At 29.2% G+C, this 11,872-nt stretch overlaps 1 protein-coding gene across 1 annotated transcript in view; it reads right to left on the bottom strand.

Moving 5' to 3' along the window:
* LOC114123213 (noggin-like) overlaps window positions 1–11,451 on the bottom strand; it is a 37,531-nt gene extending 26,080 nt beyond the window's left edge. The window contains exon 1 of the mRNA XM_027986113.2: window positions 11,004–11,451. The gene's annotated coding sequence lies outside the window, so the exon portion shown is untranslated. The remainder of the gene's footprint in view (window positions 1–11,003) is intronic.
* Between the last annotated feature and the right edge of the window lie 421 nt (window positions 11,452–11,872).

The following is an 11,872-nucleotide window of genomic DNA, read 5'->3' on the forward strand; positions in this document are numbered from 1 at the left end:
ACAATTAATGTATAAAATAAATTTTTAATTCAAAATCTTTTAGTTTTAAAAAATTTGAAAAATATCAAAAATTATATAATATCTACGTTGATAGTAGATACATTGTATTATAAATAATATCAGTTATGATAATAATTATGAAAACAATGTCGCTGGCGTGATCACCGTTTTGAATGTTTTAATTAAGTACCTACTTTAACTTTATTTACATGCTTGAATTAGGTCTTACTTATTGTTTTACGATAACATGAAGTTGAACTATTCTTAATATTATATATTTAGACAATTTTTAATAACCGATACACCGCATATTATTTACATAAAATGTTAATGAGTTATTTTAAAAACTCATAGTCTACTAAACATCGTACATGCGTGCGCTTAATCATCGACATGTAGATAAGTGTGTACACCGGACGGAATCCTTGGTCGCACGAAATGGGGAAGATCGGCGACAAATTACTGATAAAAAATGCGTCGTCTAACATTATTTTATAACATTAAATTATCTCGCAGACGACCAATATTACGTTTTTACACGTTATGCGTATAATATGCAGCGTATGTAACATATTTAATACTATTTTATTTTTACACGAAAACCTATATATGAGCGTACGTCTAAGACACCGCGGCGGCGTGTAACAGAAAGAAACCGAGATGATAGCTGATCGGTGAAAAAAAACTAAGAGGGTACCAGTATGGCGTATAAACGCTTTGCTGTGAAAGAAGACCCAGCCGCGGGAGAATACCGATTATATCTGTCTGAGGAATGCGTGGTGAATTTGAATAACACACGTAAGTTATAATACTCAATAATAATAATAATAATAACAACGCAATACATAAACAAACTGTAAGTATAAATACGTATACAGGTAAGTGTTAAAAACGGACGTTTCTCGTTACGTTTTTTGGTAGTAGGTAATATATATATATATATATATATATATATAAATGTACACAGCTGGATTAAAATTAATATCATGGAAAATATATTATTTTTATGTAGAATAAATCAGCTGTGTAAATGTTTTAAATATTATAGATCTTGTGAACGAAACTGTATAATATATCAATATGTTATAAATTATAATATATACATCAGGTACCTGCTCTAATAATATATTATCATTATGCGTATCAAGTAAATAAAATAGTAAGTGAGTAAATAAAAATTTAAGCATTTATTAGAGATGACCTCAAATTGGATCTAAAATTTCAGAAATGACATAATTTGAGTCTCGAGATATTTTACTAAGAACATGAATTATTGATTCTAATGGGGAAGACATTATAGATCATATTATAGGCAAGTTAACTATGAGGGTGGTGTTTGGACAAGTGTTTATTCCACAAAAAAGTATTATTTAGACGAATAAACATAAATTGGTTCGTAGGTAAATTAATTTATGTACTGCGTAGTTGTGTATATTGATAATATAAAAAAAAAGGGGGTAATATGTTAATTCTGTTATAGGTACATTGGCTATTGAGTTTAACTTGTTACTGAGTAATTCACTAAAATGGATTTCATTGTTTGAATTCAATGACAACCAATTGTACTTATAAGATAAAAAAATGATTCTAAGCGAAGACTGTTTAAACTTTGATAACCATGATAACAAAATAATTATTTTATTAATTATAACATTAAATTTACATAAAAATTCCCATTATTACAATATCTTAAACTACATCTTTCATAGAATAAAATAGCATCAATAAATTCTCCACTTGTAAAACAGAGCATGTATAAAAATATTTCTTTTTTTTTTATTTATTTATATGGCTGAACTCTGAAGTAAAATATAAATTAAATAAATAATAAATCGTTATAAAACATAGGTTTAGCTTAAAATTAAATACTCCGTCTAACACTTGTTGTGACTGCGAATCAAATTCAAGTATTATCAAATAACAATGTGAACCAAACTCGTGAATAATTTAGGAGATCAAATATCTAGGGACTCAAATTGAATCATCTCTTTTATTGTTATTGTTATATACATATAAAGCAATAAGCTGACAACGATGCTTCAATACTCACTTACTTGCAATAGAATCGTTGGCTGCAGTTGCCTAATATAATAATAGATAACCTATAAGACAATCGCATTAAGTTATTTTTTCTGAATGATGTAAATGGCGTATCTACTCAAACATGACCGACGAGCGAAGAGTGAGGTTTAAATTGTTTCAAATTCGGCTTTTGGGATAAAAAGCTCCTCTCTGATAATCCACATTAATCTTGATTTACATTTTAAATACTTAGTCAAATTAATTTCTCGTTTTATTTGATACCAATATTATTAAAATTGTTAACACATATATAATTATAAATACATAAAAAAAAACCAAATTCCAATTATAACCAGGAGCAGAAAGTGTGATCTATCTATGTATGTTTCATAAAATGACATTGATTACTTGTCATATATTATTATTAAATAAATTAGTGCCTATAACGTAAATAACAATTATTAATACTATATCTGTAAATACAAAAATAAACTTACAATACACTTTTAATGGTAATATAATATACAGATTTCAGCGTTCTGATTTTTAAATCAATATATTTTTAACTCGATTTACCAGATAATTAACTGACTAAATAGTGTACTGAATGTTTTTTCTTTACTACCTACTCAAAGTTTTAAATTTTTTAATGTTATAACATTATATTATTTCACTTACGAAACATTCAGTTAAATCTTTCTAATATTGATTATCCTCGTCAGTCATGGTAATAATATATACGCGTATAAGATGATTTAATTCACAACAGTCAATGTTACAACTTAACTTAATAGAATGAATAAAAGTGCAATTTTATTACGTTTTCCGTTCAAAAGTTATAAGTAGGAATAGTAACTATTTTATTAATGACTAAATGAAAAAAAAATAAGATTAGAAATGTATTAACTCAAGGATAAACATAATAAACATATTGCATTATATTTTTATATGTATATTTAGGTAGATACACCATGACTCATTTGCAAAATGTATACATGCAAATATGTTATTACATTATAATATATATATATGAATAAAATTGTGTTTTCCTTATTTTTCTCTCTCAATGTATGGTTTTTTTTTTCATAATACATTGATAATTCATTATAATATTTACATTTTATTTTATTCTTCAATAAGTAATAATAATATATTGTCATTAAAATTATATTCACAACATAAATTATACTGAATGTAGTCATATTATTATAACTTACACGATTTATTGGCTTTCGTACATTTTGACCTTAATTGAACTGAACCGTTCGTACATTGCAATGGTGTATTGCAGCTGTATAATTGAAATTCTGCAATAATGTAATACTATTTTTTTGTATAATAAGAAAATAATTAATGCGCATCATAGTCTAGCTAGTACTTAAAAGTTAAAACAAAATATAATAATCGAAATCACACATTTTTAACTGTTTATATCATAAGTATTATATAATTTTACTTAACATTGTACTCTCAACCTTCGTGTATGACACTACATATAAAAAACAAATGCAAAACTAATAATATGAAAACAATTAGTTTTCTTAGAAAAATTATGTAATAAGTAATATAACGTTGAGATAACAATATTTTAACAGTTTTTTCTAATTTAAACCATATTTTAGAAAATCCAAACAGTCAATAATTTCAATTAAAATACATAAATTATTTTTAAATTATACTAACGAACCTATTAATACGACTTTCGAAAACTAATTTGAATTCATTAATAAATATCAATCGATCAGGCCACATTTTATTAATTTTTTTATTTAAATTTAAAATAACCTGCAACATTTAAACTTTCATGCAATTTCAATATTAAACCAAGTTGTTATAAAGCAAACGAATTATAAAAATCAAGTAGACGAAATAAAAATGTCATATTAATTTTCAAAGGTTTAATCATTATATTAGGTCCATCGGTATGATTGACGAAAGAATTATACATTTTGATCAATAAACTCGACAGTTTGCAATTCCATTAATAAAATTAATGTAAATTATTAGTAAACAAAATTTATAATTAAAATATTATTATTATTGTTGTTATAATTATATGGATCAATCTTCTGTCTTGTTTATTTTCAAAAGCATACATATATATAAAGTCAAAAATTAATATTTTAAATACCAACAAATTGACAACGAATTTTAAAACTCATGCCAAAATAAATCATGGTTTTTATAGTGCGGTTTCACTACTGTAGTTAAAAATATCGAATAATCTTGCAAATATTCCGTTTTTATATTATTATTATTGAAGTCTCCGTGAGTGGCGCCGACATCACAGACGTTTGGCCTATTGCCCGGGTATACGACGAGTACCCCATATCATTTAACATATTATTATTTTATACGTCATAAGATAGAATAACACATTTGACCGTTCGCATATATATAGTACTACTCGCGTAATGTATATTAAAATATTATATTACTATGTGTCGGCCGTGAATTTTTTAAGAAACATTAGAAATCGCGAATCCCGCGCCCGCTTTATGTATTATATGTACCATAATATTACATTATCGTTACCTACTGTAACCGCGGTACAGATTTCGTAAACTGTCGTAAATCATATTTATGATATTATTATTATCATAAAAAAAATCTAAGTGTATACACGCGCGCACGTGTACCACACTACATCGTCACCACCTCGGAAAACGCGCAAAATGAATTCTAGTATTTTAATAGTTTTATTTTATTTATAATATATTATAATACAATAATAATATGTTTTCTCGCATACTAACACTTCCGTCAAAATCACAATTATTAATTAATTTTTTTCACGCACATTATGCATATGACGCCCTACAGTCAATATAAAACACGACGCATACATCGCATTAATGTCATAATATATTGTACTAGAATGTAATTGCGCACGTTCATCAATTCAGCAACTGTCGCGTTTACAGTTCACATAATAATATAATATTATACTGCCGTTTCGATTATTTTTTTTTTTTATTCAAATGTGTATTTTCTATCGTTGCGACGATCTAATACTTTTTTTCTCTACCGATATCGTTTCGACGTCGACATCGACGTGCGTAATAATAGTAATAATAATAATAATAACAACGTAAACGTCACAGCAGCAGTCGTCGTCGTCTTCAGGCGCAGTAGGTATATATACCGTTATCGCGGTACCTACCTACCTATATAATATGGGTGAACGTACTGTCGCGTATGTCTGAGCGATTATCATGTGAGTGAGTGTGTGCAAAAAGAGAGTGTCGTGTGTTTTCGTCTCACCTCTGTCGGGATCGGATCGCGCGCGCAAAAAAAAAAAAAATTAAATAAAAAAATCACTCCACGAACGCGCGTGCGTTGTATGTACACACAGACGATTTGTTCAAAACGCCTTTCCGAGACACGAATTTATGAGATTTTTCCGTTTCATTATTATTATTATTAATTTTAGGAACGGTATGCTGCTGTGGCGGCGACAGCGACGGCGAACGTAGGTAATGCGGGCGCCCACGCGTCCTCGTGTGTATATATATTATATATGTATAACTATTAACTATATATAATAATATTATGTGTATGCGTTCATCGGGCATGAATGGAAACGACCCCGAGGCTCCGTGGGAAGTCATGAATGGAACACGCAGAGAAAGAATCCTTAAAAATATGTGATATTTTTTATTATTATTTTTTTATTTTTTAATCCTTTTCTAACCCTATCTTGCGACGCGTCGCGTTTAATTCGAATTTTATTGCCGCTGGAAAAACTTGTCTAGTCGACGCGTCGCGGTCGTTGTATAATAACGACCTCATTATAAATATTTATATATATATATATATATATATATATATATATATATATATATATCACTATATTATTATTATGTATTAAAATACCCATATATGCATACATAATACATATAAATACGTTTACCCGCGGTGTTTTACGACGACCGAAGAGGAAATCGAAGTTTTTCTGTTTGCGTTTTTCATCTGTGCAAAACTACCGATTTCTGACAGCGTTTTAAACAGATTACGACCACGTATAATCATAAAACAATACACCTTTAAGTCTATATACATATATTACACTTAGATTTTTAACAGTAAAAGTTTTTTGCATTTTTTAACAGTAGTTTACGAGTTTCGAGTGTTATATTCAAATCACTTTGACACCTATATAAATTGAGTATATATAGTACACATTATGTAGGTATGATGATAAAATGAAATACTGCTTTTACTTACATTTAATACATCTTAATACATATTTGAACATTTTTAGAATACGATAAAAAAAATTTAATTAAAATAAAGAAACACAGTGTCTGTACCTACTACAGTTGGATAACGGATTATATAACACGACACTTCTGACCAGCATTAATTTTTAATACGTTAATTAATATTATATAGGGACTTCATACTGCAGCATGAAATTATTATTCCACGAATAACGTGAAATTTATTGATTTTTATTTTAATACAAATTACCTATGTGTTTCGTCTATCACCACCATTGGAAATGAATAATAACATAAATACGAATAACCTAACACATTTTAGAGATAGACTGTTTTCCTGATTCTAATGTAGCCTTACTGCATTCAGCACGTACTTTGAAATAAATGTTGATCTAAATAAATTGTACGACTATGTAATTTTCTGATTATAGACAACAATTTTTGTTCTCTTGTGTACTCATAAACTATACATACATATAAATATATAATATAATACAATATATTGTGCATTTGTGTTTATGTTTGAAAAACCATTATAAATGAGAAGTAAAATAAAAGAGTTATATGTTTATTATTTTACCTACGCAAATAAAATATATTGCTGACTATACCATAAAATAATATAATAGTTGTTCCAGTGAATTATATAATATTATGCAAAGCGTAATTGTAATTTTTTTGTAAATTACAGTGAGAAAATGAACAATTGAATTTGTCTTCCTATATTTACACAATGAGGGATAAAAAAAGTAAGAATATAAGGTTAATAATTTATATACGTAGGTATGTAATGTTAAGTTGTTTTTTACAGTGAAAAAGCAATTATCAGGAGTGTCAGCATTATTTTCAAAAACAAAAAGTGCTTTCTAAAAAAAGTTTTACTGAATAATATTATTTTGTCATTAGGACCTCCGGCACACCGGATATTATTGTTAATATAGCTGTTAAAAATCTGAAGGTTTGTCAATTAGGATTCACACGTCAATATCAATCAGGCCGCCGGATGGGGTGCACGCATATGGTTATTAAGTGGTGCCAGAAACAATTGGCCAATCTCTATTATTAACCCGCCTGCTGGCCGAGTGACGAGTTTTAAAAAAAAAATAATAATAATAAACCAAAAATTGGAACAATGTCAGGGTATATTTCTAGAAATTCATTGTTGAAAATGAAAATTCGTTTTTTGATATTTATATATAAATAATTGAATGCAAATCGATCATTCCTCGAGGCCAATGAAGTATTATTATTATTGTTATTAATATTATTATTATTATTATTATTATCATCATTATCATTATCATCATCATCATTATCAACACCATCATCATCATCATCATCCGATTTGCTCCACGATGGGCGTCGGGACGAGGCACAATATAATAATAATTTTTAAATTACGTCTGCCGTGGGTGATTTATGAGTTACGACGCGCTCATTTGAAATTGGCTTGTACACTCGTCTGTAAAACGGTATGGGTAAATTAGAAAATATTGTATACAGGGTGATTCTTATAACAACATGTTTATCGTTTTGTTATGTTTTATTATAATACATAATTGTATTTTTACTGCTAAACTTGTTTTGAAATTTATAATAATTCTTTCCTATGTACATTTTATGAACCTATCTGTCATATTCATTGATAGTACAGTATACAATATATTATTATAGAAATGTAATTTATTTTAAAACAACTGAATTAATTTTATGTTTAAAAGCTTTTGTACTTGGGAATTCTTAATAATATGTATAATGTAAATTTCGTTTTTATTACAATAATAATATAATATACTATGTATAGTATACAATTTTGGAAGTTGGATTCTACAGTGTAGATTCTAAAAATATATTTAAATTGAATATTTCATGTATATAAATTAATAATTATTTAATAGGTGTAAGACGGTAACTCCATAAAACTTCTAATTATAATATATTTATTTTAATTTAATATTAGAAATTTATAATAACACGGTTAATTGACGATGAAAAAAAAAATTAGTTTTGTCAGCTGTTTAAAATATAATTACGTAAACGTTTGACAAAATAAATATTATATACAACATTAAAAACAATTAAAAGTGACTATTTAGCAGGTCCCAAATTCAATAATATAATAATATATAATTAATTTACGTATTAATTTCTTCTTTAGTTATTATTATTTAATACAATTTCAATTTTAAAATACAGGCTTTAGTTCAATTTTATGTACTTTATTCCTAAATGCAAATCTTGAAGTCTTATAAATTGTATACAAAAATAAAAATGGTTTTAAAATTATAATAATAATTTACTATCATGACTATAATAGCAATATTTTTTGTAGATATACGTTTATAAGTTTAATGAATACATGACATTAATCTATTTAAACGGGATATTTATGTCTGGAATTATATTTTATTATACCCTCAAATAAATACGATCCCCTGCATCATCAACGACGATTTACTCCTATATTATACTCTTATAATGTATTATATAGGCGCCTATTATTATTATTGTGACTATTCATGCTCCTGTTATTCCCACGCTAATCATACGGTCCAAGTGAACCTGCAGCACATACATCCCTTGGGTGACGCAAATACTACATTACTATAATAATAATAAAAAATCTATTATAAAAAAGAATGATAACTTTTGTTGACAGTTTACCTGGTCACCCCTTTATAAAAATATATAATATATATTACGCAGCGGTTAACGTGCTGTTGTACAAAGGGCATCACTGCCTCAATAAATTCGTCCAAGCTGTGTTTTTTTTTTTTGTGTAAAAGACATATATTATTATACAGCTAAAGCGAAATAAAAAATTACACTGCACAGGCACACGCACGTACCTATACATATATTACACACACACACACATCACATAGGTATATATAATATTATAACAATAAAAGGAGTATTAAAACGTGACCGTACCGCCAAGGCGTCGGATTACTCGAAATTACCTGGTTGCGGACCGACAAATTGGTCCCCATTAAACTCGGTCACGTAATAATGCATACTTGGAATTTTATACCTATGTATAACGTCTGCAAAGTTATCGTTGAAGTGTACAGGTATAACGGTGGAAGTGATATAATATATGTGTTATGTTTATATATTTGATCACAACAAACGATACGTAAGGCGACGACCGTCATCCGAACTTGCAGGAAAACGAAACTTTCGAATGCTTCGAGTTCCATGCTACATTATTTATATAAATTATTATTGCAACGTTAAACATTTATAATAATATATGGCATTTAGTATTTACGCACGTTAAACGCGAGTTATTCATGTAAAAATATCGCCTTTTTTTGTTGTTATCGACGGCGCGCTGCAATTACTTTGCAGTGTCTCGGCTCCTATTATAATAATCTGCAGTAACGCTGCTTTGTAAACAATTTGCAATATATGTGCACGCGTGTGTTTGAATCGACGACGCGTCGAAAACCATATATGTACGGAATGCGTGTACTCTGCACCGATACGTGCCATTGTTGTAGTTTGTTTGTCGTTAAAATTGTCTTTGACTCGAGGCAACAATATCAATATACATACATATATATATATATATATACGTATTACTGTATTGAGCACTTCGCATATAGACACACACACACACACACACACACACATACACACACATATAATAATACATATAGACGAAATGTGATTTTCAACGAATCCACCCAACGTCCAAGTTAACTGACCTGATAATACGTCTACATGATATTTTATGAACGGTATACTCGATCAAACGTTATCAATGGGAGCTGGCGGTGGCTGTAGTAGCCAAGAGGAAAACTGCAGTTCAATATAACAAATACATTATATAAAAAGATTACTATTGCAGTCTCAAAAAACAAAACCTTTGAAACTAACTACCTATATACTTATTTTAAACTCTATTTTTGTGAACGGTCATATTTAATTTGTTTTAATACTACTCCTCATTTAAATCCATATAATACATATATATACTATATACTATTTTTACTATACATATATAATATATAATATGCTATATCACGTATAGTTTAAACATTTAAAATAAATAAGGTAAAGCATTTTTTCCTTTATAATACAACCATGTAGATCTTAAATATTGAATTGTAAGCAACTCATTACCATCGTATTTACATATACCTACTCGATTTAATATATATATATATATATTTAAAATTAATTTTTAAGATCATACGATCAACTTAGTACACAACGCGCGTCCATTTAAAACGAATCCAATATTACACGAGTTTGTTTATGCTATACTATATCGCATTAAATACATTGATTTAAAAATATATATCTATTATACCTTAACGAATACTTGGGTGTATGAGCGTAGGTGAAAATACATTTTTTTTACAGTTATCAAACAGATCTAACGTGAGTACTTATATTATACGTTCAAGGTAAACGGTCACTAAACAAATTCTTTTGTATGTACCGTTGGCATCTTAACATAATATTCTTAATTCATTTACTGCACACATAATATTATAATAAAGTCTCTGAACTTTGTAAAATTGTAATACCCTTCGTTAACATTTTAATTGTATATTAAGGCAATAAATCCTATTCATAAAACTAAAATCTTAACCTCATATAATTAAATTTAGTTAATTATTTTGTCCAAAAGTATCGATATACTGATTAAATAAATCGTATCGACGTCGATCATATTTTAACTTATATAATTTAATATGTCGTATAATTGAACAAAATAAAATTAAAAAATAATATAAATCGTACCTTTATCGTCGATCGTTGTGACAATTTTGAACAGGCACATGGTCCGTTGATGCAAAATATATGAGAGTTGAGATTTGGAAAACACACTCGGTCGACGTCTAGGAAATCGTCCGAATATCCGTCCGTTTGAAAACTTATCGTACGTTTTTTTTCGAGGGAAACTCGAAATTTAATATTAATTATAATTATAAAGACGATGAGAAAAAAAACTCAAACATAGACCGAAATCCTCGTGGACTGCAGCAATTATTTGGTAACGGATTGGCGCGATTGGCGACGGTGGTAGAGAAGAGGCAGAGTGAGGAAAAAATCAGATTTGACGATGATACTTAAATATATTTAAAGAAGAAAAAAAAAGTTCGTAATCCGATTCGTACGAGATGCGTCTCCGATCGACCGTGTGGCGTGCGCGTACGTCGTCTGTAAACAGTGTGTGCGCCCGGGGCCGGTGTGCCGTAGTACTCTGGCGCCAGGCGCTCGGCCGGCGGCTCGTCCGCGGTCGGCACCGGTCGGCCGGCCCGTGTCCGCCCCCGCGTCGATTCGGCTCCGCCCCCTCCAGCGCGGGGCCCCCATCATGGAACATTTTTTTTTCCTGGCAGGCGCCTCCGCCGACATTAATGACAAATATAATAATATAACACCTACCCGTGTCAATGTGTGTGTGTGTGTGTGTGTGTGTGTGTGTGTGTGCAGACGATGCCCGAGACGAGAGAGATGGTTGTGAGAGTCGGCCAAGCGAGAAAAAGAAGAAGAAAAAAACACACGACCGACACGTTATTATAATCATTATTATTATTATTATTATTCAAAACGTTTAACGAGCGTTAAATCGTTGGTCGAAGCCACCAAAGCGAAAACCGACAACACGA

Source organism: Aphis gossypii, chromosome 1, assembly GCF_020184175.1.
Source record: "Aphis gossypii isolate Hap1 chromosome 1, ASM2018417v2, whole genome shotgun sequence".
In the NCBI taxonomy this organism is placed as follows: Eukaryota; Metazoa; Arthropoda; class Insecta; order Hemiptera; family Aphididae; genus Aphis; species Aphis gossypii.